A 27,302-nucleotide genomic window follows, 5' to 3' on the forward strand; every position below is an offset into this window, starting at 1 on the left:
ACAGATTTTAAAATTTATCAGCACTGAGGACCCACCTGGAAAGATTATGTTTTAATTGGCCTGGCCTGGAGCATCAGTAGCATTTTTTTTCGGAGAGCTTCCCAGGTGGTGCTAATGTGGAGCTAGGTTTGAGATGGTTTCTCTAAAGCTTCCTTCAGCTCTTTCAGAAATGGTGAGTTGCCCTGTCTTTTGGGATCTCAAAGATCTATTCGTAATTCTGATAGCATTTTTTCATGCAGTGTTGTCATATTTCTATTTATGCATCAGGCTCCTGGATCTGGATCTGGAAATGTTTCAATATTAGAAACTCCTTTTTGGGTATCCAGCATCTACTAGGGTGTCTGGGCTATTGCAGGCCCTCATTGTGTTGGGGACCCCATAGCTGGTGTATTAAATTAAGAATATGCACATTATGACCTGCCAAATGAGGAGACACAAGTCACCACATGGGGTTGGTGTGTAGCTGCCTCACATCTGAGCTACTACTTTAGGGAAGTGAAAACCCTGGGTCATTTTGATTAAAAGTACAATTTCAACACACACAAAAGAAGAAAGGTCAAAAGATTTATTACTTACAAATCCCAGAAATGGCAGGACATGGGGGTGGGGTTGGCAATGAGCCAGAGGAAGGGCAAGCCTCTATCCCTGGTCACCAGGGAACAGGAGACAGAGAGCAAGGTAACAAGCATCTTTTACTTATAAGGTGGTGAGGGTGGAGGTCATTAACTTTTCACAGGTTCAACTCTAAGCAGTTATTTAAAAAGTTTCCCCTGGAAGAGCAAAGCAGGAACTTGTGGCAGGAATCCTAAGCTTGGCTTCTTATCTAAATGTCCAGGCTAAGTGTGAGTAGGGTTGCTGTACTGTAAAATGCCCAGGCAGCAACTCAAAGTAGCTGTTTTCTCATCACACCCATCAGTGAATGAGCATCAAAAGATATGATGTGTGGATGCTCTTGTGAGGTAATCTCTAAAGATTGGTGCAAATGTTAACAGAATAATAGTTTAGACAATGTCTCTTGGAGAAGACAATTTTAGGTGGAAAAATATTTGATTATGACTCCTTCAATGCTTTTGCTTTTTAACTTATTCCAACTAGCTATACAGATATTAGGACATTAGCTTTATGACTTATTTTCTTTATAAAACTAAGGAGGAGATGATATCACTAAATTAAATATTCTATTTATTAAAGGAAGAACTGACATGCATTCATATGCCTGGTTAGCTTTTCCTTCTCAATTAACTGTTATTATTGGAAAATTAATTTCATTAAGGTATTAGTTGATAGACTTTAAGCTCTTATCTATGCCGAGGATAATGCAATGTAATTGTTGATCAGCAGCATTTTCAAAAAAAACATAGAAGTGGTTTGTGTACATTTTAGACAATCTAGAAAATACATGCACGCATCATCCTAAATGAGTGGACAAGCTTCTCATTGCATCCCGTGGAAGAGTGACCAAAGCTCAGTGGTGTCAGTCCATGTGGAAGAGGGCTGAGATTGGTCAGAACAGACTAGAAATGAGGGTCAGAGTTCTTTCTGTGAGTTACTGAAGAATAGGTGCCATCAGCACCCCAACTCCACCATTTTATCACATGAGAAATTTCTTGCCATGTCTTGGGTACCTGCTTTGGCAATCTGTTTCTTACCGTTCAATAAGATCTGCTTAAGTTTCAAAACATTAGACCTTGCTCTGTCCTAACATGCTATGATATATAAAAGGAGCATCAATATTACTATGAAGATTTCTCTCATAATTTTGTATTTTATAAAGACATGTTATGAAAATGGAAGAAAGAACATGCAATCAATCCAATATAATACACAATCCTTATAGGTCCAGTGTGTGCAAGATTTTACTTACTGAGATGTAAAAGATAAAACACAGTTCTCAGGAGTCTCAGAACAAGGGAATGATTGGCAGGATTCAGCATGAAACTCCAAAATAATCTCCCTGAAATATAACTTTTAGGAAAGCAGAGGCACCCGAATAGGCCCTAACTATCTTCGGTACAACTGACACATTTTTTGAGCTCTACAAATCTTAGGATGATAGCGCAGACACTGGATGACACAGAAGCACCACTTCCCTTTGACATTGATATCAGTGAGCAGGACCCTCTCCAAAACAAAAAGAACTGAGCTTTTAAATTCTGGAACAGAACAATCTGCCCTTGAATCACCTGATGGGGTTGTTAGCATGAAGATTCAGGGACACATTGAATTGGAATCTCCAAAAGCAGCTCTGGAATCTGCTTTTTAACAGCTCTCAGGGGAGTCTTCTGTGTACTAAACTTGAGAACTATTCCCCTACTGTGTGGTGGCAAATATGACTTTGGAAACGGGAGATGTGGATTATAATATCAGTTCATCTACTAACTAAAGCTCCTGGAAAGCCAATTCTGTGTCATATTTGTCTTTGTTACTCCCATTATTGTTTGCAAAAGAGCATTCAGTAATGTTTGTTAAGCTAAAGTTAATCAAACATTGGTTAGATCTCAGTTTCTTTATCTGTAATTTGGCTATTCTGGACTGGATGATTTTAATGCATCTTCCAGCTCTAACACTACATGGTTCTAAGTCTTTCTGTATAGAAGGGGTGGAATAAGCTTCAGATAAAACAATAGTTACTTCCTGTTTTTGGCACCACGTCTTAGTCTGTTCAGGAGGCTATAACAATATACAAGAGACCAAGTGACTTATAAACAACAGAAATTCATTCCTGGATACTGAAAATCCAAGATCAGGGTGCCAGCACAGTCAGGTTCTGGTGACGGTCCTCATTCAGGTTGCAGACTGCAGACTTCTCACTGTGTACCCACATGCTGAAAGGGCAAAGAAGCTCTCTGGGGTGTCTTTCATAAGGACATTAATCCATTCATGAGGACTATCATTATCTCATTTATCTGCTCTCATGATCTAATTGCCTCGTAAGTGCCCCACCTCCTTATACCATCATCTTAGGGGTTAAGTTTCAGCGTATGAATTTTGAAGGGGGGCACAAACATTCAAACCACAGCAAGCAGCTCTGTGAACCCTGAACCTTCATTTCCCCTGATAGATGTTCTTTGGAGTTTGGGGAACTCAGGGAGTTTGTATTGGACTCACAAGTAAGAAGTCTAAACAGTAAGAGAACATGACCAGTTAGCCAGTTTAAAGAGCAGAAAACAGATGTTTGCTGTGTAGGGCTTCACTGACACATACAGGTTGTAGTAAGGGAAAGAATGCCTACAGGTTTCTTGGTGGACTGTGTCAGCTCCTATCTAAGCAGTTTACCCAGAGATGCAAGTAGTCATTCACAGGAAAAAGCTGGAGATAAGACAGTGATTTGCTACAAGAAAAAAATAAAATCAGCTTTCATCCCCTGCCAAGCCAAGAGTCACTAAGTCAAATCACCTTAATAGTACACAGCAGGTGATACTTACCTGGCCCTTCCTACTCTTCCAACAAGGGAGGCACCTTGAGGTGGGCTAGTGATAGGAGAGGTGGAAGGACCACCCACCCCCTGTCCTACTTCAGGCACCACAAGCATAAAGCTTTCCCTAGCAGGAGGATGGGAGCAAATTTACCTCCGTGTGAAGGTAGAAATTTTGTTACATCAAAATAGATGTTTTAGTCACTAAAGTTCAATTGTTTTAGGGATTAAAGAGATCAGAGGATTTACCCTAGATTTCAAACAAGTATAAATGGGAAGAAAAGTAGCTTTACAGAGAGTGTTTTAATAAGTTATGAAGGAAAATAATAAGACTGGGTTTTTAAAAACTATATTACACTATATTGCAAATTCTTGCATTTTATTCTAATAATGAGTCTACAATGATATGTATGTGAAGAGAATTCTTCCTGGTCTTTTGGATGATAAAGAGATATGCATTACATTGTCCCTAACCTCAGTGAAATTCTTCTTTATCTGGAGGATAATATGTCAGTGATTATACTTCAAGGCATAATAACATAAATATAATTCATATAAAGTTATGAATCTTAACTGGAAAGATTTGGAAGGTTTCATATAGCAGAGTATATTATCCAAGGTTTCTTGAAGAATGGGCCTTTTTTTTTCTTTTAACAGTGAAACAAATAATAACAGATTGACGAGAATGGCAGAATAGTAAAAATATAGGGTGTTTAGAAAGGAGAATTAGATAGTTTGGAATTAGAATATGGTAGACTGAGGAATGTCAAAAGCAATATATTGGGAAGATATTTTTGAATAAGAAAATAAATGTTTTTTAAAAAAAAGTTTGCACAAAAACTATTGAAAGTAAAATGTCATTTTGGAGGCAAAAATGAGAGAAGATACAATTTTATAAGGTCGTAGACATTTGCATTTTTCCTAAATGAAGAATATGGATTTTACAAACAAAATATATACTATAATAATAGATTCGAAACTATTAACTGAATTCTGGAAAAAAATTAGAGTTCAAGTGTTCTCATGTTCACTCTAAACAAATGCCAATAAAATGCTGGTCCCTGCTGGAAAGAGTATGATAAACAAAAGGGAAAATATTAATCATCTTTGGAACCAAATTTTTGGTCATCTATGTAAGGAGAAGTGTGAGTCTGAGAGTTGAATTTCAGGAAAAACTTTATAAAACTAGAAACTTGAAGAAGCAAAAATACCATATTTCAGGTGATGAACTATCATCACATGATATTATATCAGGAGAGACTAAATAGATTAGATATGTTTAGTCGGGAAATTAAAAAAGTAAATGAGAGAAGCTACGGACACTCTTTCTAAAAACAAGAGGACAGGAGAAAGCTTCTTCTCCAAAATCCATTATGAGTGACCCCTGTGTGGCATTTCTCAGTCATATATGGGTGAACATTGAAAAGGCCAAAGGGAATAAAAATTTTGCAAAATGTTGTCATGCAAATACTTATGGATACACTGGACACACGTGTTTAGTACCATGTGTTGTAGGTGTAAAATAGGTTTATTGGGAAATAATTTACTATCAGAGAAGTAGCACTACACTTTTGTGGGTAGAACAGGCAGGAGCACCTTTCTGGTCTGGGAAGTGGCCTTTTAGAAAGGGAGAGCGCCAAAGCAAACAGTTCTCATCTTCCACTGAGTTAGCTTGGACCTGCTGAGGCAGCTTTCAGCTGAGCTGCCCAAAAAAGGAAGGTCATGATTCTCCAGATTAAGCAAATAAAAATAGATGATTCAAATTACATTTGGATTACAGATTAAAACCTAATACATTTTTAGTATGTCTATGCAATATCTAGGACACACGTACTGAAAAAAAATGTGGTATATCTGGAACTCAGACTTAAATGAGTGTTTGTATTTAATCTGGCAATCCTAGCTAGATTGTGTCTGAACACTGGCGGAAATAGGCACAGGCAAAAGTCAGCTCCGGAGATTAGGGTATGTGTCTCAAGGCAACACAGGCATAATCTTTACTGTTACATCATTCACTTTTTTGTTGTTGTTGTGCTGTTTTGAAATCAATCTACATGATCTCAGCGTTCTCAAAATGGAGTCAAAAGTAGTGGTTCAGAGTGTATTCTTTGAATCCGGACAGCTTTGAGTTTTTATCTTCATTTGTTAACATGGAAAAATTGCTTCACCTTCCTCAAGTTTCATTTTCTTATCTGTAAAGTAGGTTTGTAAAATAGCTGACATAGATGCTGTTAAAGTATAATACAATGTATCTAAATTGTGTGGCACTTCATAGTCTCTGGAGACTCTCCAACAACAAATATAACCAGGCTGTTTTTGCCTCCAGTCACTTTTTTTTTCTGCTTTATTATATTGCTTGTTACCTTGGTAGTTGAAGGGGCATATCATGGAACAATGATCAAAGGATCAGAGGACATGAATTCTAATCCAGGAGGGCTTCTTTTTCTTTAAACTTGGGTGAGAAACTTCACCTCTCCCATCCTCCATTTTCTCACCTATAAAATGATAAATAATAACATCTATTCAATCCAGTTCTTAGGATCTACTTATAGTGTGTTTAAAAGTGTTTTAAAAATGATAGTGTTAAATGACATACATCTTGCACTACAGGTGTATTAAATGCCAAACAGAACTAGATGTATGTCAGGATTTTAGGATTCTGAATTTTTGGCATAGTCTTCATTTTTAGCTTCTTGACTGAATGACCTCTTGTGATGGACCATCAAACGTGAGGGACAAGAAATTAAACTCCTTGCCACGTTGTGGCTTGAGATAGGGTAAAAAGGGATGAGACTGTGCACTCATGGAATTGTACTAATTCATTCATTTCCTGGTCTAATAGCTTGGATGACTAAATTTAAACTGAAGAGAACAACAAAAAGGAGTGGAAAACTGGATATCCACCTCTTGTTTGCTTACTTCTGTTGTCAAATGAATTTATCTTACTTCACTTCTAAAAGCGTCTGTCAGAATCCTAAATATTGCTACAACATTTTAAATAAAGTTGATATGATGTTATGAAGAAACATTAGAAAAAAAGTGTGTGGCACTGGTGAACAGTCACTAAATGGAAGATTTTATTAACATGACATATCCTAGAAATACATTTTCCCAGTTTATAAAAACTAGTGGATACTTTATAAAGCCTGAAATATGTACATTTAAAAACAAATGCGAGTCAATGACATTTCACATGGTAGGTGGAATAAGCTAAAAATCTGGTTCCCCAAAATTGAGTATATTTCACAGAGAAGAGGTTCATAATGGAATACCAAAAACGAACAAAAAGATTCCATGTCTCCATACTTAAATATTATTAAAATATGGTCTTCTGATGTACATCCTTTATATAGCACCATATAACAGAGAACATACCAGACTCTCCTTTTATATTTTTATAAATATTAATATGATCAAATATAGGATTATCCAACAATTAACACTGCTTAAATGAAAAAGTTAAAGTCATTCCTCTTCTTGTCATTTTTCCCCGCTTCCACCCTCAATAATCACTCTGGATAGATTTTGATAAACATTTATCTTAATCAAATTTTTTGAATGTAGCTTTAAAGACCCTACACTGAATTATTATTTGAACACAAATGCTTTCCTCTCATGAGGCAGATGCTAAAATGTGAGTATTCAGGTTTCAGGTATGGCATTGAAATTTGTTAAGATTTAAATAAATGTTTTCATTTCTGTAAGAGTTATGGCTTCCCACTGAAAGTATGAAGGCACTTGGGGATTCCGCCTGCCACTGTTCATAAACTACTCAAGTGCTGTGGCCATGATTTGAATTACGGTTTTATGGTCATTTGCTGATCATCTATTATGCCATATGTCATAACCTTCTATTTCTAGGATTTGAGTATATAATTGAAACAGTATGTTGGTGTTATATTGTTAGAAATATGCATCTATAAGTTATTCCCTCTTGCAGAGTTTAGAGAGAATTTATTAGTATAATTTTCACTAAATTAATGAATTCATAAATATAGCTTACATAAATATCATTTTTAAAACTGTGAAATTTTTTAGTACAGCTTCCCCAACTCATTTTTATCATCTGATTTTAAGGAAATGTCTTTTTTTTTCAAGGGTTAAATAACTGAACTGTGAAATTAGTTGTTGTTGACTATATAGATCAGATATAAGCAAGTCTTTCTTGCAACTTCAGTGAGGCAAGTTGCTGGGTAATGCTTAGTGGAAAGCATTAAATTAAAATGAGTTGATGGAAGTGCCTTTTATGCAACTCATAATTAACCCTTGGAACTCTGTCATAATATTTTATGAAGGCAAATAACTTAGAAGATTCAACAAGAAATTAGATACTATGTATGAATCAGAATGTCACTTGCAGTTAACCTACCTCTAGTGAAAATTACAGAAGTTATCAATAATTATGCTTATATTTTATTTTATTTTATTTTTTATTTTTTTTTTTTTTGCGGTACGCAGGCCTCTCACTGTTGTGGCCTCTCCCGTTGTGGAGCACAGGCTCCGGACGCGCAGGCTCAGCGGCCATGGCTCACGGGCCCAGCCGCTCCACGGCATGTGGGATCCTCCCAGACCGGGGCACGAACCCATGTCCCCTGCATCGGCAGGTGGACTCTCAACCACTGCGCCACCAGGGAAGCCCTATGCTTATATTTTAAATGATCACAAACTGAGGACAAAGGAATAATGTTCTCTGCATTATAGCATCCAAACTGAGCTAAGTATCTTTTTTTTAAATTTTTCTTTATTTTTTTTTGCTTTAAAACAAATTTAATCAGTTATACATATACTTATGTTCCCATATCCCCTCCCTTTTGCGTCTCCCACCCACCCTCCCTATCCCACCCCTGCAGGCGGTCACAAAGCACCGAGCTGATCTCCCTGTGCTATGCGGCTGCTTCCCACTAGCTATCTACCTTTCATTTGGTAGTGTATATATGTCCATGACGCTCTTTAGCTTTGTCACAGCTTACCCTTCCCCCTCCCCATATCCTCAAGTCCATTCTCAAGTAGGTCTGTGTCTTTATTCCTGTCTTAACCCTATGTTCTTCATGACAATTTTTTTCTTAAATTCCACATATATGTGTCAGCATACAGTATTTGTCTTTCTCTTTCTGACTTACTTCACTCTGTATGACAGACTCTAGGTCCATCCACCTTATTACAAATAGCTCAATTTCATTTCTTTTTATGGCTGAGTAATATTCCATTGTATATATGTGCCACATCTTCTTGATTCATTCATCTGATGATGGACACTTAGGTTGTTTCCATCTCTGGGCTATTGTAAATAGGGCTGCTATGAACATTTTGGTACATGTCTCTTTTTGAATTATGGTTTTCTCAGGGTATATGCCTAGTAGTGGGATTGATGGGTCATATGGTAGTTCTATTTGTAGTTTTTTAAGGAACCTCCATACCGTTCTCCATAGTGGATGTACCAATTCACATTCCCACCAGCAGTGCAAGAGTGTTCCTTTTTTTCCACACCCTCTCCAGCATTTATTGTTTCTAGAATTTTGATGGTGGCCATTCTGACTGGTGTGAGATGATATCTCATTTTAGTTTTGATTTGCATTTCTCTATTGAGTAAAGATGTTGAGCATCCTTTCATGTGTTTCTTGGCAGTCTGTATATCTTCTGTGGAGAAATGTCTATTTAGCTCTTCTGCCAATTTTTGGATTGGGTTGTTTGCTTTTTTGTTATTGAGCTGCATATAAATTTTGGAGATTAATCCTTTGTCAGTTGCTTCATTTGCAAATATTTTCTCCCATTCTGAGGGTTGTCTTTTGGTCTTGTTTATGGTTTCCTTTGCTGGGCAAAAGCTTTTAAGTTTCATTAGGTCCCATGTGTTTATTTTTGTCTTTATTTCCATTTCCCTAGGAGGTGGGTCAAAAAGGATCTTGCTGTGATTTATGTCATAGAGTGTTCTGCCTATGTTTTCCTCTAAGAGTTTGATAGTGTCTGGCCTTACATTTAAGTCTTTAATCCATTTTGAGCTTATTTTTGTGTATGATGTTAGGGAATGATCTAATCTCATACTTTTACATGTCCCTGTCCAGGTTTCCCAGTACCACTTATTGAAGAGACGTCCTTTCTCCACTGTACGTTCCTGCCTCCTTTAACAAAGAAAAGGTGACCATATGTGTGTGGGTTTATCTCTGGGCTTTCTATCCTGTTCCATTGATCTATCTTTCTGTTTTTGTGCCAGTACCACACTGTCTTGATTACTGTAGCTTTGTAGTATAGTCTGAAGTCAGGGAGCCTGATTCCTCCAGCTCCATTTTTCGTTCTCAAGATTGCTTTGGCTATTCGGGGTCTTTTGTGTTTCCATACAAATTGTGAAATTTTTTGTTCTAGTTCTGTGTAAAATGCCAGTGGTAATTTGATAGGGATTGCATTGAATCTGTAGATTGCTTTGGGTAGTAGAATCATTTTCACAATGTTGATTCATCCAATCCAAGAACATGGTACATCTCTCCATCTATTTGTATCATCTTTAATTTCTTTCATCAGTGTCTTATAATTTTTTGCATACAGGTCTTTTGTCTCCTTAGGTAGGTTTATTCCTAGATATTTTATTCTTTTTGTTGCAGTGGTAAATGGGAGTGATTCCTTGATTTCACTTTCAGATTTTTCATCATTAGTATATAGGAATGCCAGAGATTTCTGTGCATTAATTTTGTATCCTGCTACTTTACCAAATTCATTGATTAACTCTAGAAGTTTTCTGGTAACATCTTTAGGATGCTCTATGTATATTATCATGTCATCTGCAAACAGTGACATATTTACTTCTTCTTTTACAATCTGGATTCCTTTTATTTCCTTTTCTTCTCTGATTGCTGTGGCTAAAACTTCCAAAACTAAGTTGAATAAGAGTGGTGAGAGTGGGCAACCTTGTCTTGTTCCTGATCTTAGTGGAAATGGTTTCAGTTTTTCACCATTGAGGATGATACTGGCTGTGGGTTTGTCATATATGGCCTTTATTATGTTGAGGAAATTTCCCTCTACGCCTACTTTCTGGAGTGTTTTTATCATAAATGGGAGTTGAATTTTGTCAAAAGCTTTCTCTGCATCTATTGAGATGATCATATGGTTTTTCTCTTTCAATTTGTTAATATGGTGTATCACGTTGATAGATTTGCATATATTGAAGAATCCTTGAATTCCTGGAATAAACCCCACTTGATCATGGTGTATGATCCTTTTAATGTGCTGTTGGATTCTGTTTGCTAGTATTTTGTGGAGGATTTTTGCATCTATGTTCATCAGTGATATTGGCCTGTAGTTTTCTTTCTTTGTGACATCCTTGTCTGGTTTTGGTATCAAGGTGATGGTGGCCTCATAGAATGAGTTTGGGAGTGTTCCTCCCTCTGCTATATTTTGGAAGAGTTTGAGAAGGATAGGTGTTAACTCTTCTCTAAATGCTTGATAGACTTCACCTGTGAAGCCATCTGGTCCTAGGCTTTTGTTTGTTGGAAGAGTTTTAATCACAGTTTCAATTTCAGTGCATGTGATTGGTCTGTTCATATTTTCTATTTCTTCCTTATTCATTCTTGGCAGGTTGTGCATTTCTAAGAATTTGTCCATTTCTTCCAGGTTGTCCACTTTATTGGCATAGAGTTGCTTGTAGTAATCTCTCATGATCTTTTGTATTTCTGCAGTGTCAGTTGTTACTTCTCCTTTTTCATTTCTAATTCTATTGATTTGAGTCTTCTCCCTTTTTTTCTTCATGAGTCTGGCTAATGGTTTATCAATTTTGTTTATCTTCTCAAAGAACCAGCTTTTAGTTTTATTGATCTTTGCTATCGTTTCCTTCATTTCTTTTTCATTTATTTCTGATCTGATTTTTATGATTTCTTTCCTTCTGCTAACTTTGGGATGTTTTTGTTCTTCTTTCTCTAATTGCTTTAGGTGCAAGGTTAGGTTGTTTATTCGAGATGTTTCCTGTTTCTTAAGGTGGGATTGTATTGCTATAAACTTCCCTCTTAGAACTGCTTTTGCTGCATCCCATAGGTTTTGGGTCGTCGTGTCTCCATTGTCATTTGTTTCTAGGTATTTTTTAATTTCCTCTTTGATTTCTTCAGTGATCACTTCGTTATTGAGTAGTGTATTGTTTAGCCTCCATGTGTTTGTATTTTTTACAGCTCTTTTCCTGTAATTGATATCTAGTCTCATAGCATTGTGGTCAGAAAAGATACTTGATACAATTTCAATTTTCTTAAGTTTACCACGGCTTGATTTGTGACCCAAGATATGATCTATCCTGGAGAATGTTCCATGAGCACTTGAGAAAAATGTGTATTCTGTTGTTTTTGGATGGAATGTCCTATAAATATCAATTAAGTCCATCTTGTTTAATGTATCATTTAAAGCTTGTGTTTCCTTATTTATTTTCATTTTGGATAATCTGTCCATTGGTGAAAATGGGGTGTTAAAGTCCCCTACTATGATTGTGTTACTGTCGATTTGTCCTTTTATGGCTGTTAGTATTTGCCTTATGTATTGAGGTGCTACTATGTTGGGTGGATAAATATTTACAATTGTTATATCTTCTTCTTGGATCGATCCCTTGATCATTATGTAGTGTCCTTCTTTGTCTCTTGTAGTAGTCTTTATTTTAAAGTCTATTTTGTCTGATATGAGAATTGCTACTCCAGCTTTCTTTTGATTTCCATTTGCATGGAATATCTTTTTCCATCCCCTTACTTTCAGTCTGCATGTGTCTCTAGGTCTGAAGTGGGTCTCTTGTAGACAGCATATATATGGGTCTTGTTATGTTATCCATTCAGCCAATCTTTGTCTTTTGGTGGGAGCATTTAATCCATTTACATTTACAGTAATTATCGATATGTATGTTCCTATTCCCATTTTCTTAATGGTTTGGGGTTCGTTATTGTAGGCCTTTTCCTTCTGTTGTGTTTCTTGCCTAGAGAAGTTCCTTTAGCATTTGTTGTAAAGCTGGTTTGGTGGTGCTGAACTCTCTCAGCTTTTGCTTGTCTGTAAACATTTTAATTTCTCCATCAAGTCTGAATGAGATCCTTGCTGGGTAGAGTAATCTTGGTTGCAGGTTTTTCTCCTTCATCACTTTAATTATGTCCTGCCACTCCCTTCTGGCTTGTAGAGTTTCTGCTGAGAGATCAGCTGTTAACCTGATGGGGATTCCCTTGTGTGTTATTTGTTGTTTTTGCCTTGCTGCTTTTAATATGATTTCTTTGAGTTTAATTTTTGACATTTTGAATAATATGTGTCTTGGCGTATTTCTCCTTGTATTTATTCTGTATGGGACTCTCTGTGCCTCCTGTACTTGATTAACTATTTCCTTTCCCATATTAGGGAAGTTTTCAACTATAATCTCTTCTAATATTTTCTGAGTCCCTTTCTTTTTCTCTTCTTCTTCTGGAACCCCTATAATTTGAATGTTGGTGCATTTAATGTTGTCCCAGAGGTCTCTGAGACTGTCCTCTGTTCTTTTCATATTTTTTTCTTTATTTTGCTCTGCATCAGTTATTTCCACTATTTTATTTTCCACCTCACTTATCCGTTCTTCTGCCTCAGTTATTCTGCAATTGATCCCATCTAGAGTATTTTTTATTTCATTTATTGTGTTTTTAATCGATGCTTGATTCATCTTTAGTTCTTCTAGGTCCTTGTTAACTGCTTCTTGCATTTTGTCTTTTCTATTTCCAAGATTTTGGATCTTGGAAATAGAATCTTGGATCATCTTTACTATCATTATTCTGAATTCTTTTTCAGGTAGACTGCCTATTACCTCTTCATTTGTTAGGTCTGGTAGGTTTTTATCTTTCTCCTTCTCCTGCTGTGTGTTTTTCTGTCTTCTCATTTTGCTTATGTTACTGTGTTTGGGGTCTCCTTTTTGCAGGCTGCACGTTTGTAGTTCCCGTTTTTATTGGTGTCTGTCCCCAGTGGCTAAGTTTGGTTTAGTGGGTTGTGTAGGCTTCCTGGTGGAAGGGACTAGTGCCTGTGTTCTGGTGGATGAGGCTGGATCTTGTCTTTCTGGTGGGCAGGTCCACGTCTGGTGGTGTGTTTTGGGGTGTCTGCGGACATGTTATGATTTTAGGCAGCCTCTCTGCTAATGGGTGGTGTTGTGTTCCTGTCTTGCTAGTTGTTTGGCATAGGGTGTCCAGCACTGTAGCTTGCTGGTCGTTGAGTGAAGCTGGGTGCTGGTGTTGAGATGGAGATCTCTGGAAGATTTTCGCCTTTTGATATTATGTGGTGCTGGGAGGTCTCTTGTGGACCAGTGTCCTGAAGTTGGCTCTCCCACCTCAAAGGCACAGCACTGACTCCTGGCTGCTCAATTTGGGATGATGTGTTGTCTATTCATGTATTCCACAGATGCAGGGTACATCAAGTTGATTGTGGAGCTTTAATCCGCTGCTTCTGAGGCTGCTGGGAGAGATTTCCCTTTCTCTTCTTTGTTCTCATAGCTCCCACGTCTCAGCTTTGGATTTGGCCCCGCCTCTGCATGTAGCTCACCGGAGGGCGTCTGTTCTTCGCTCAGACAGGACAGGGTTAAAGGAGCAGCCTCTTCGGAGACTCTGGCTCACTCAGGCTGAGGGGGAGGGAGGGGCACGGAGTGCGGGGCGAGCCTGCAGCGGCAGTGGCCGGCATGTCGTTGCACCAGCCCGAGGCGCACCGTGCGTTCTCCCAGGGAAGCCGTCCCTGGATCCCGGGACCCCGGCAGTGACGAGCTGCACAGGCTCCCGGATGGGCGGTGTGGGCAGTGACCTGCACTCGCACACAGGCCTCTTGGTGGCAGCAGCAGCAGCCCCAGAGTCCCATGCCTGTCTCTGCGCCCTGAGCTTCAGTCGCGGTTTACGCCCGTCTGTGGAGCTCCTTTAAGCAGTGCTCTTAATCCCCTCTCCTTGCGCACCAGGAAACCAAGAGGGAAGAAAAAGTCTCTTGCCTCTTCGGCAGCTCCAGAGTTTTCCCGGACTCCCTCCCAGCTACCTGTGGCGCATTAGCCCCCTTCAGGCTGAGTTCTCGCCGCCAGCCTCAGTCCTCTCCCTGCGCTCTCACCGAAGCCTGAGCCTCAGCTTCCAGCACCGCCCGTCCCGGCAGGCGAGCAGACTAGCCTCTCAGGCTGGTGAGTGCCGGTCGGCACCGATCCTCTGTGCGGGAATCTCTCCGCTTTGCCCTACCCATGTACGTGGGGATTTTCTTGCCTTTTGGGAGGTCTGGGGTCTTCTGCCAGCATTCAGTAGGTGTTCTGTAGGAGTTGTTCCACGTATAGCTGTATTTCTGGTGTATCTGTGGGGAGGAAGGTGATCTGTGTGTCTTACTCTTCTGCCATCTTCCCCGGAAGTCTGAGCTAAGTATCTTAGAGGCTGGATAGATTGTGGCCGCACCAAGTTTTTATTTCTCATAAATTTATTCTTCTGAAGTATATGATAGTGTTATTAAAAAATACCAGGTTCAGTACTTTGTATTTTATTTTTCTTTCTGGAAATAAATATTAGATTTTTCTTTTACCTTCTCATTCTTACATTCATTCATATTTTTTATTCCAATGCCAATTCACTGTGGCCCTCAACTCTGGATAGTGAAGAAATTAATAGAGACGATTAAAAGATTCCCTGACTTGTTATCAGTGTTGAATTGAGTGTTCACCACATCATCATCTCAGACATTAAATTAAGCAGTGTACAGGAGACTTTTTTTATTTGTCCAGGTAGGTCTATTATGGTGAACATTTACATGTTATCTTTTCTCAAGACATTAAACTGCTTGGGAGAATGAACTATGAAAGAGCTCCACAAAGTAAAGTAGATCATGATTGTTTTAAAGGATTAAATGTAATCAGAACTTACAAAATTTTTAAATTAGATATTACTTTGAGATATAGGTATGAAGAAAATCTGATCATTTTCTATTATCCAAAAACTAAAAGAAAGTTTGGAATGACTAGCTTTTTCCCAGCCAACCCAAATCTTTCCTAGTAGTATTGGCTCTTGTTTTCAGAATTTTTATATTTATTTCAGCATGTGACTTGCTGTGTGATTTTACTTATGACAAGAAAGGGAAGGTGATAGTACAGAAAAACTCAAAACATAGTATGAAAGTGCCAAAGTGAGAAACTGTGGGTTTGTATCATTTAAATACCCTGTCTCTAGTTTGGAATCTGTTCCACCTGGATCATCTTGGACACTTTTTTTCCCATTAGTCAGGGAAAATGTCTTATTTTTAGTTATTATTAAGTTTATCATTGTTTATCCTCCTTAATGGAATTAACTGTGAAAAAGCAAGATTTTTTTGTTGTTATTGGAATAAATTTGGTGTCAAATTATGAATAAATTATATCAACAACATTTTTTAAAAACTAGTCTTTAGAAGAGTAGTTTTTACTGAAATTAGGCTACTTTTTTCTGTGATGTTTGTCTGAAGACTTCTATTCATAACATATAACATAAGACTGCTCTGGGTAAACTAATAGAGAGTGAAACTTCCTTTAAGGCATAAGTTAGATGATTGTAATAATAACTTTGAATATTGTACAGAACAATCCTTATTAGTTTTACTTTGGCTAGGATAGGACAAATTGTTATGAAACCAAACTTGGATCTGCTTGCTTTATGTGCAGGAAAGCCAATCTACTGATACCAGTTTGTGGTGAAGGAAAATACAACGTTTATTGCATGGCAACAAGCAAGGGCAGCTCATGTTCAAAAGACCTACACTCTTCGATGGCTTTTAGGTAAGGATTTTTAAAGGCAACATTAGAGGTGAGGGTTTGCTGGGTCCATGATAGCTCATGGACTTTCTTCTCATTGGTCGGTGGTGAGGTAGAAGGGTCATGTTTTAAAAATGTTAATAATCAACCTTCTGATTCCAACTGGTCTGAGTCTACATGCTCTACATATCTGTGATCAGCATGTAGTCACTATCCTCCACCTGGATAAGAGTCTTATTTTCTGCAGAACGACTCAAAGATCTGCTCAGATTATTATGTATATCCCGTGAGGAGGAGCTAGGACTCTTTTTTTTTTTAGCTGAACTATTGTTAAAGCCATCATTATTTTTCTTGCTTAACTGCTCTTTGGAACTTAGGGAAGGCCTAGGAGACTAAAGCCTTTTTTCTACAAACAAGAACCGGAGGTCACAGAGAAGATTTGGCACGTAGGAAGGCCTCGCAGGTTCCTTCTCAGCTTCAAAGTCTTCTCAATTGTTACTATTCTGAAAGAGAGTATAGTTGTAATACTCTGTATTATAATATTCTGTGGTCCCACATTTAATATGCAAAGTTGTTAGTATTAATACTTTGTATGCATAACTTATTTGAAAGTTTAGTTTCTAACGTGTTCCGGTGATCACAGCTATAGTAATATCTACTTTCTGGTAACATACCTTATTATGAGCTTAAATTCTAGCTACCGTGTTTTCATGAAAAAATGCACTGATATATTATAAATATATTAATGCATATATAATATAAATGTATTGATGCAGAAACTATCAACAGTTGTATTTTTCTTCATTATAAATTTTCAATTTAGAAAAAAAAAACGGCCTTTTTTTCCCCAGGTAGGAGAGCAATTATTGGCAATTTGGGGTATGCAAATGCTTTAGTATTATAGAATAGCAATACTTACTAAAAGGGCTGGGTGGTGTCAGAATTTTCATATAGATGTAGCAAGTTTACTGTTAACTGAATTTTTTTTCTTTTTATTGCTATTTTGAAATTATGTGGTGTGTAGAGTTTTTTAAGTTAAAGAATAAAAGGTCAGGACAGTTGTAGTATAAATGTCTAACAGTTTTTGTTTTATTTTAAATTGTAATGCACGTGCTTAACTTAAGCTTTTGATTGCCAAGGCTTCTGCTGATGGCTATCCTAAACAAAACCTTGCCAGCTGCAAGTAAAGAGCCAGACTGCCTCCCCCTGCCAACCACCCCCGCAGCCCCCACCAAGTTTCCTCTGTTTTAGAGATATCTGGTATATGGTTGACTTAATAACAGACCTTTTGACCACTTGTTTTTCCCTTCTCACACTCTAATTCCTGCTCTTATGCTTTAAATTCACCAATAAGGAGTGAACCTGAGAAAACTTAGGCCCCCACCCATGACCCCAATAAAATCAGAAGCCCAGACTTACTCTCCTACCTCCCCACACCCCCACCTCCCCCACTTCCCAACCTCTCCCTCACCACCCTCCCCCACTTCACTCTGAGGACCCATTTGTGCTGTGTACCATCCAGGGCTTGTGAGTAATAAATATTGTCTTTCAAAGTTTCCTGATAGTTATTGCTAAGGGCATCTTGCAATCATAGTAAGAACCACAAGGACTAGTCCAGCCACAGCATGGGTTTTGAAAGGGGAGATATCTGTGGGGAGCTCCGTGGGCCCAGATGAATGCCTGCAGGTATTTCTAGCCATAGCATCGCTATTGATAGGCACAAAACAACAGGATTTTTCTTTACAAGTCTTGCTTATAGAGCATACTAGATAAAGGAAAGGCAGGAGGGCAGGGAGTGAAAGAAAGCTTGACATTATGGGGAATAGCTTTTTATGCTAGCATAGAACAAAGAATTTTGCTCACTATACTATAAGAATTAAGTCACTAGCCCCTGCAGTTGATGACTGACAGTGCACTGAAAGGGTTTTAGAGGAAAACAGGATGAGGCACTCTGTGTTTGGAAAAAAACAGGCCTCTTACAAAGTTTGAGGTATATTCAGGAAGAATTTTAATAAACACAGATTCTTACAACTTCCTATCCATAGAAAAGTACTAAAACAATTAACTGAGATACCTGTTATTTGTGACTAGATGTGACATTTTACCAAAATGTATGTTTGACTGCATGTATTCCGTGGCCAAAAATCATATATATATATATATATATATATATATATATATATATATATATATATATATACATACATACATACTGGCTTTTCCCCCTGCCTGTTCTGAGCAGTTCCTCAGAGCTATCTGGGAGGCTGTTTCCCAGGCTATAATCCTCAGTAAGATCCTGAATAAAACTTAAACTCACAGCTCTTGCACTGTGTGGTTTTCTTTGAATTGACACTAGGTATTTTATATTTACAAGATTTTGTACATTTAAGGTTCAGACAAACTCTGTTGAAAGTTAGCCTAACTTACTTCACCTGAAAAATTGAGATATTGAGGTGTATCTTAAGTTATAGGGAGGAATTTTCTGATGTACACAGAGAAATTATCTTTTCCTTACTAAGGTCTATGGTGGTGCCTCTAGTGTCTTAGAATACATCCAATGGTGACATATTCACTGAGCTTACTGAATCCTAGTTTTGCCCTTCACCAGATCTATGATCTTGGACAAAATACTTAACTTTTTTAGGTTAAGTATTTTTCTGCTTTTTCAGTTATATGGAAGAGAGTGATAATAGAACCTGCTTCATTCCATGTGATGATTGTTATGGGATTAAATGAGATAATATATTTAAGACACTGAGTGTACTTCCTGGCACATCAAATCCTATATTCTTATCAAACTTAGTTATGGTCATTTAAATTTGTAAGTGCTCAAAAATACCATTGCTCAAATATATCATTTCTCCAATCCCATGCCTAAAATCCTATTATAGTAATTACCAGAGCTAGAAGTCAATCCAGAGTTTGCACTTTAACTTTTCTCTTTTTTCTCTATTTATATTTTACAGTATGAAAATATTTCAAAACAAACTAAAATGTTTTTAAAATGATGAAACCTGGTGTAACTGTCAATATTCCATAAATTCTAACGTTGTTTCATTCGTTTTAAGTATTTTATAAGAATTTTATAATTCTTTGGATGCAATTGCTTAAGCGTCCTTTATACCCCATTTCTACAAAGACACTACATCTCGTTCCCTCGTTTGCTCCCTAAAACAAACCAGCACTCTCCAGTTTGTGTGGATCTTTCCCGTTTATGTTTTTAAAAATTTACCATATGTGTATGTATTCAAAAATAATATAAAGGTATTGTTTTGTGTGTTTTAAAATTTTGTATAAATGGTATTGTGCCCTTTGTGTCATTCTGCAGATTGCTTTTGGCTTCAATATTGTATTTTTGAAATTTACTTATGGTGGACTATTAATATATAGTTGGTTTATTTTAGCTGTTCAAGAATATAACCTGTGTGACTACATTCATTCCCCTAGTAACACTTGTTTCCAACTTTTTCTATTACAAAAAATGCAGCAATGAACAGCTTTATTTGTATCTAATTGTGCAAAAATATAAGTTTCTCAAGAGCTTATATTTAGAAGTAGAATTACTGATTAATAGAATATGTACCTTTTCAACTCTATTGATACTGTAACAAATTACTGCAAAATGAGTGGCTTAAAACAACATATATTTATTTTCTTACAGTTCTGTAGATCATAAGTCTGACACAGGTCTCACTGAGCTGAAATCAGTATGTTATGTTAACAGCACTGTATTTCTTTCAGGAGCCTGTAAGGAGTATCTGTTTCCTAGCCTTTCCTTGGTTCTAGAGGCTACCCACATTCTTTCGCTTATGGCTCCCTTCTGCATCTTCATAGCCAGCTGTGATAAGTCGATTCCTTCTCACATCTCATCACTCTGACCTCTTCCATAATCATATCTCCCTCTGACGAGAGCTGGGAAACTTTATCCACATTTAAGGACTCATATTATTACATTGGGTCCAGCCAGATAATACAGAGTAATCTACCTATTTTAAGATCAGCTGATTAGCAACCCTAATTATATCTGCAACTTTAATCCCCTTTTGCATTTAACTTAACAAATTATGAAGATTAAGAAACTGACATCTTTTGTACAATTGTTCTGCCTATCACATCAACTTTATGCAATTCTGTGTAAGAGTTTTCAAAATTATTTTGCCAATTATAAAAGAGTGAATGAAAGTTTCCTTTATTCTCCTTTTGGTCAACACCGAATGTTGTTGGGCATTCATATTAATGCCAATCTGAATCTATCATTGTTGATTTCATTTTTATTTTCTCAATGAGTAATGAAATTAAACTTCTTATATGTTTATTATTTTGTCTTCTTCTTTTGATAATTGCTCTTACATGTATTTTTCCTTTTGCTAATTGAATTGCTTTTTGTTTTCATATTATTTTTAGGAGTTATTTATGTTATCTATTAATTCTTGGTTATCATTTAATTCTTATGTTATCTATGAATTGTGTTAATAATATTAATTCTATCAATAGAATTAGAATTAATTCTATTAATACTATCTATTATTCTTATGTTATCTATTAATTCTCTCAGTCTGTTGCTTTATTTTAAAAAATTCATTTAACTAATTTCTGTACGAGAATTAAAGTTTCAATGCAAAAATATATATCAATTTTTTTATACTTTTTGTATGTTATACCTTACTAAAGAGATCATTCTTAATCTGAGGTTAAAGATATTGACTTATATTTCTTTTACACTTTTACAATTTTTTCTTTAGCAAATTTACTTTTTTTTTTTTTTTTTTGCAGTACGTGGGCCTCTCACTGTTGTGGCCTCACCCGTTGTAGAGCACAGGCTCCGGACGCACAGGCTCAGCAGCCATGGCTCATGGGCCCAGCCGCTCCACAGCTTGTGGGATCCCCCCAGACTGGGGCATGAACCCGTGTCCCCTGCATCGGCAGGTGGACTCTCAACCACTGCGCCACCAGGGAAGCCCCAAATTTACATTTTTAATCTACCTGGAATTATCAATGTGTTATAAGCCAGAGATCCAATTTGATTTTATTTTCCATATGGATAACAATTGTTTCAATTCCATGTACTGAATTTTCCCAATTCCTTTCCTTCTTCTCAAAGCCTGCCATTACAACTTGTGGCTGTCCTGATTTCTATTCAAGATATAATGTTCTAATTCTTATCTGCAGCTTATACTACAACATTACCTTTACAAACCTTATATGAATGGTGATCTGCTGTGTCTTTTTTTTTTAAACATCTTTATTGGAGTATAATTACTTTACAATGTTGTGTTAGTTTCTTCTTTAAAACAAAGTGAATCAGCTATACGTATATCCCAATATCTCCTCCCTCTTGTATCTCCCTCCCACCCTCCCAATCCCACCCTTCTAGTTGGTCACAAAGCACCAAGCTGATCTCCCTGTGCTATGTGGCTGCTTCCCACTAGCTATCTATTTTACATTTGGTAGTATATATAAGTCCATGCCATTCCCTCACTTCATCCCAGCTTACTCTTCCCTCTCCCTGTGTCCTCAAGTCCATTCTCTACATCTGTATCTTTATTCCTGTCCTGCACCTAGGTTCTTCAGAAGCTTTTTTTTTCTTTTAGATTTCATATATATGTGTTAGCATATGGTATTTGTTTTTCATTTTCTGACTTACTTTGCTCTGTATGACAGACTCTAGGTTCATTCACATCAATAAAAATAACTCAATTTTGCTTCTTTTTATGGATGAGTAATATTCCATTATATATATGTGTCACATCTTCTTTATCCATTTTATCAATTCAACTGTCGATGGACACTTATGTTGCTTTCACGTCCTGGCTATTGTAAATAGATCTGCAATGAACTTTGTGGCACATGACTCTTTTTGAATTATGGTTGTCTCAGGGTATACGCCCATTAGTGGGATTGCTGGGTTGTATGGTAGTTCTATTTTTAGTTTTTTAAGGAACATCCATACTGTTCTCCATAGTGGCTATATGAATTTACATTCCCACCAACAGTGCAAGGGGGTGCCGTTTTCTCCACACCCTCTCCAGCATTTATTGTTTGTAAATTTTTTGATGATGGCCATTCTGACTGGTGTGAGGTGTTACCTCTTTGTAGTTTTGATTTGCGTTTCTCTACTGATTAGTGATGTTGAGCATTCTTTCATGTGTTTGTTGGCAATCTGTGTATCTTCTTTGGAAAAATGTCTATTTAGGTCTTCAGTCCATTTTTGGATTAGGCTTTTTGTGTTTTTGATATTGAGCTGCATGAGCTGCTTGTAAATTTTGGAGATTAACCCTTTGTTGGTTGCTTCATTTGTAAATATTTTCTCCCATTCTGAGGGTTGTATTTTCATCATGTTTATGGTTTCCTTTGCTGTGCGAAAGCTTTTAAGTTCCATTAGGTCCCATTTGTTTATTTGTGTATTTATTTCCAATTCTCTAGGAGGGTCAAAAAGACCTTGCTGTGATTTATGTCACAGAGTGTTCTGCCTATATGTTCCTCTAAGAGTATTATAGTGTCTGGCCTTACATTTAGGTATTTAATCCATTTTGAGTTTATTTTTGTGTATGGTGTTAAGGATTGTTCTGATTTCATTCTTTTACATGCAGCAGTCCAGTTTTCCCAGCACCACTTATTGAAGAGCCTGTCTTTTCTCCAGAGTATATTCTTGCTTCCTTTATCAAATATAAGGTCACCATAAGTGAGTGGGTTTATCTCTGGGCTTTCTACCTGTTCTGTTGATCTATATTTCTGTTTTTGTTCCAGCACCATATTATCTTGATTACTGTATCTTGGTAGTATAGTTTTAAGTCCAGGAGCCTTCTTCCTCAAGCTCTGTTTTTCTTTCTCAAGATTGCTTTGGTTATTCGGGGTCTTTTGTGTTTTCATACAAATTGTGACTTTTTTGTTCTAGTTCTATGAAAAATGCCATTCGTAGCTTGATAGGGATTACAATGAATGTGTAGATTGGTTTGCGTAGTATAGTCATTTTCACAATGTTGATTCTTCCAATCCTAAAACATGTTATATGTCTCCATTTGTTTGTATCATCTTTAATTTCTTTCATCAGTGTCTTATAGTTTTCTGTATACAGGTTTTTTGTCTCCTTAGGTAGGTTTATTCCCAGGTATTTTATTCTTAGTTTTGCAATGGTAAATGGGAGTGTTTCCTTAATTTCTCTTCAGATTGTTCATCATTATTGTATAGGAATGCAAGAGATTTCTGTGCATTAATTTTGTATCCTGCTACTTTACCAAATTCATTGATTAGTTCTAGTAGTTTTCTGGTAACACCTTTATGATTCTTTATGTATAGTATCATGTCATCTGCAAACAGTGATGGCTTTATTTATTCTTTTCTAATTTGGATTCCTTTTATTTATTTTTCTTATCTGATTTCTGTGACTAAAACTTCCAAAACTATGTTGAACAACAGTTATGAGAGTGGACAACCTTGTCTTGTTCCGGATCATAGTGGAAATGCTTTCAGTTTTTCACTATTGAGAATGATGTTGTCTGTGTGTTTGTCATATATGTCCTTTATTATGTTGAGGTAAGTTCCCTCTGTGCCTACTCTCTTGAGGGTTTTTAACTTAAATTTGTGTTGAATTTTGTCAAAAGCTTTTCCTGCATCTATTGAGATGATCATATGGTTTTTCTCTTTCAATTTGTTAATATGGTGTATCACATTGAATGATTTGCGTATATTGAAGAATCCTTGCATTCCGGGGATCAACCCAACTTGATCATGGTGTTTGATCTTTTTAATGTGCTCCTGGATTCTGTATGCTAGTATTTTGTTGAGGATTATTGCATCTATGTTCATCAGTGATATTGGCCTCTAGTTTTCTCTCTTTGTGACATCTTTGTCTGGGTTTGGTTTCAGGGTGATGGTGGCCTTGTAGAATGAGTTTGGGAGTCTTCCTCCCTCTGGTATATTTTGGAAGAGTTTGAGAAGGATAGGTTTTAGGTCTTCTCTAAATGTTTGATAGAATTCGCCTGTGAAGCCATCTGGTCCTGGGCTTTTGTTTGTTTGAAGACTTTAAATCACAGTCTCAATTTCATGGCTTGTGGTTCATCTGTTTATACTTTCTATTTCTTACTGGTTCAGTCTCAGAGGGTTGTGCTTTTCTACGAATTTGTCCGTTTCTTCCAGGTTGTCCAATTTATTGGCTTATAGTTGCCTGTAGTAATCTCTCATGATCCTTTGTATTTTTGCACTGTCAGTTGTTACTTCTCCTTTTTCGTTTCTAATTCTATTGATTTGAATCTTCTTCCTTTTTTTTCTTGATGAGCCTGGCTAATGGTTTATCAATTTTGTTTATCTTCTCAAGAATCAGCTTTTAGTTTTATTGATCTTTGCTACTGTTTCCTCCATTTCTTTTTCATTTATTTCTGATCTGATATTTATGACATCTTTCCTTCTGCTAACTTTAGGTTTTTTGTTTTTTTGTTTGTTTTTGTTTCTCTAATTCCTTTAGGTGTACTGTTTGGTTGTTTATTTGAGATGCTTCTTGTTTCTTGAGGTAGGAATGTATTGATATAAACTTCCCCCTTAGAACTGTTTTTGCTGCATCCCATAGGTTTTGGGTTTTCATGTTTTCATTGTCATTTGTTTCTAGGTATTTTTTTCATTTTCTCTTTGATTTCTTCTTTGATACCTTGGTTATTAAGTAGTATATTGTTTAGCCTCCATGTGTTTCAAATTTTTAGAGATTTTTTCCCTGTAATTGATATCTATTCTTATAGCAATGTGGTGGCAAAAATATTTGATATGATTTCAATTTTCCTAAATTTATCAAGGCTTGATTTGTGACTCCAGGTATGATCTATCCTGGAGAATGTTCCATGAGCACTTGAGGAGAAAGTATATTCTGTTGTTTTTGGATGGAATGTCCTATAAATACCAATTAAGTCCATCTTGTTTAATATGTCTTGTAAAGCTTGTGTTTCCTTATTTATTTTCATTTTGGATGATCTGTCCATTGGTTAAAATAGGATGTTAAATCCCCTACCATGATTGTGTTACTTTCAATTTCCCCTTCTATGGCTGTTAGTATTTGCCTTATGTATTGAGTTGCTCCTATGTTAGGTGCATAAATATTTACAATTGTTATTTCTTCTTCTTGGATTGATCCCTTGATCATTATGTACTGTCCTTCTTTGTCTCTTGTAATAGTCTTTATTTTAAAGTCTCTTTTGTGTGATATTAGAATTGTTACTCTATCTTTCTTTTGATTTCCATTTGCATGGAATATCTTTTTCCATCCCCTCAATTTTAATCTGTATGTATCCTTAGGTCTGAAGTGGGTCTCTTGTAGACAGTATATATACAGGTCTTGTTTTTCACCCATTCAGCCTGTCTATGTTTTGGTTGGAGCATTTAATCCATTTACATTCAAGGTAATTATCAATATGTATGTTCCTATGACCATTTTCTTAATTGTTTTGGGTTTGTTTTTGTCTTTCTTTTCCTTCTCTTGTGTCTCTGCCTAGCCTCTGTAAAGCTGGTTTGCTGGTGCTGAATTCTCTTAGCTTTTGCTTGTCTGTAAAGGTTTTAATTTCTCCATCAAATATGAATGAGATACTTGCTTGTTAGAGTAATCTTGGTTGTAGGTTCTTCCCTTTAATCACTTAAATATGTCCTGCCACTCCCTTCTGATTTGCAGTTTCTGCTAAAAGATCAGCATTTAACCTTATGGGGATTCCCTTCTATGTTTTTTGTTGTTTTTCCCTTGCTGCTTTTAATACTTTTTCTTTGTATTTAATTTTTGATTGTTTGAGTAGTATGTGTCTTGGCATGTTTTTCCTTGGGTTTATCCTGTATGGGACTCTCTGTGCTTCCTGGACTTGACTGACTATTTCCTTTCCCATATTAGGGAAGTTTTCAACTATAATCTCTTCAAATATTTTCTCAGTCCCTTTCTTTTTCTCTTCTTCTTCTGGAACCCTAGAATTCGAATGTTGGTGCATTTAAAGTTGTCCCAGAGTTCTCTGTGACTGTTCTCAATTATTTTCATTCTCTTTTCTTTTTCTGCTGTGCAGTAGTTATTTCCACTATTTTATCTTCCAGGTCACTTATCCATTCTTCTTCTTTAGTTATTCTGCTATTGATTCCTTTTAGAGAACTTTAAATTTCATTGATTTTGTTTTTCATCATTGTTTGTTTGTTCTTTAGTTCTTCTAGGTCCTTTTTAAACGTTTCTTGTATTTTCTCCATTCTATATCCAAGATTTTGGATCATCTTTACTATCATTACTCTGAATTTTTTTTTCAGGTAGGCTGCCTATTTCCTCTTCATTTGTTTGGTCTGGTGAGTTTTTACCTTGCTCCTTCATCTGCTGTGTGTTTCTCTGTTTTCTCATTTTACTTAACTTACTGTGTGTTGGGAGCTCCTTTCACAGGCTTCAGGTTTCTAGTTCCCATTGTTTTTGCTGTGTGCCCCCCATGGCTAAGTTTGGTTCAGTGAATTATGTAGGTTTCCTGTTGGAGGTGACTGGTGCCTATGTTCTGGTGGATGAGGCAGGATCTTTTCTTTCTGGTGGGCACGATCATGTCCGGCAGTGTGTTTTGGGGTGTCTGTGATCTTATTATGATTTTAGGCAGCCGGTGTGCTAATGATTGGGGTTGTGTTCCTGTCTTGCTAGTTGTTTGGCATACAGTATGCAGCACTGTAACTTGCTGTTCATTGAATGGAGCTGGGTCTTGGTGTTGAGATTGAGTTCTCTGGGAGATTTTTGCCATTTGATATTAAGTGGAGCTGGGATGTCTCTGGTGGACCAACATGCTGAACTAGGCTCTCCCACCTCCGAGGCACAGGCCTGACACCCAGCCAGAGCACCAAGACCCTGTCAGCCACACAGCTCAGAAGATAAAGGAGAAAAAAAGAAAGAAAGAAAGAAAGAAAGAAAGAAAGAAAGAAGATAAATAAAATAAAGTTATTGAAATGAAAAATAATTATTAAAAACAAAATATTGAAAAGTAATAAAAAAAGAAAGAAGAGAGAAACCAATCCAAAAACAAATCCAGCAATGATAACAAGTGCTAAAAACTGTACTAAAAACAAACAAACAAACAAACATGGACAGACAGAACCTTAGGACAAATGCTAAAAGCAACGTTATACAGACAAAATCACCCAAAGAAGCATACACATACATACACACTCACAAAAAGAGAAAAAGGACAAATATATATATTATATATATATATATAT

Source organism: Mesoplodon bidens, assembly GCF_964165515.1.
Source record: "Mesoplodon bidens genome assembly, chromosome: 17".
NCBI lineage: Eukaryota > Metazoa > Chordata > Mammalia > Artiodactyla > Ziphiidae > Mesoplodon > Mesoplodon bidens.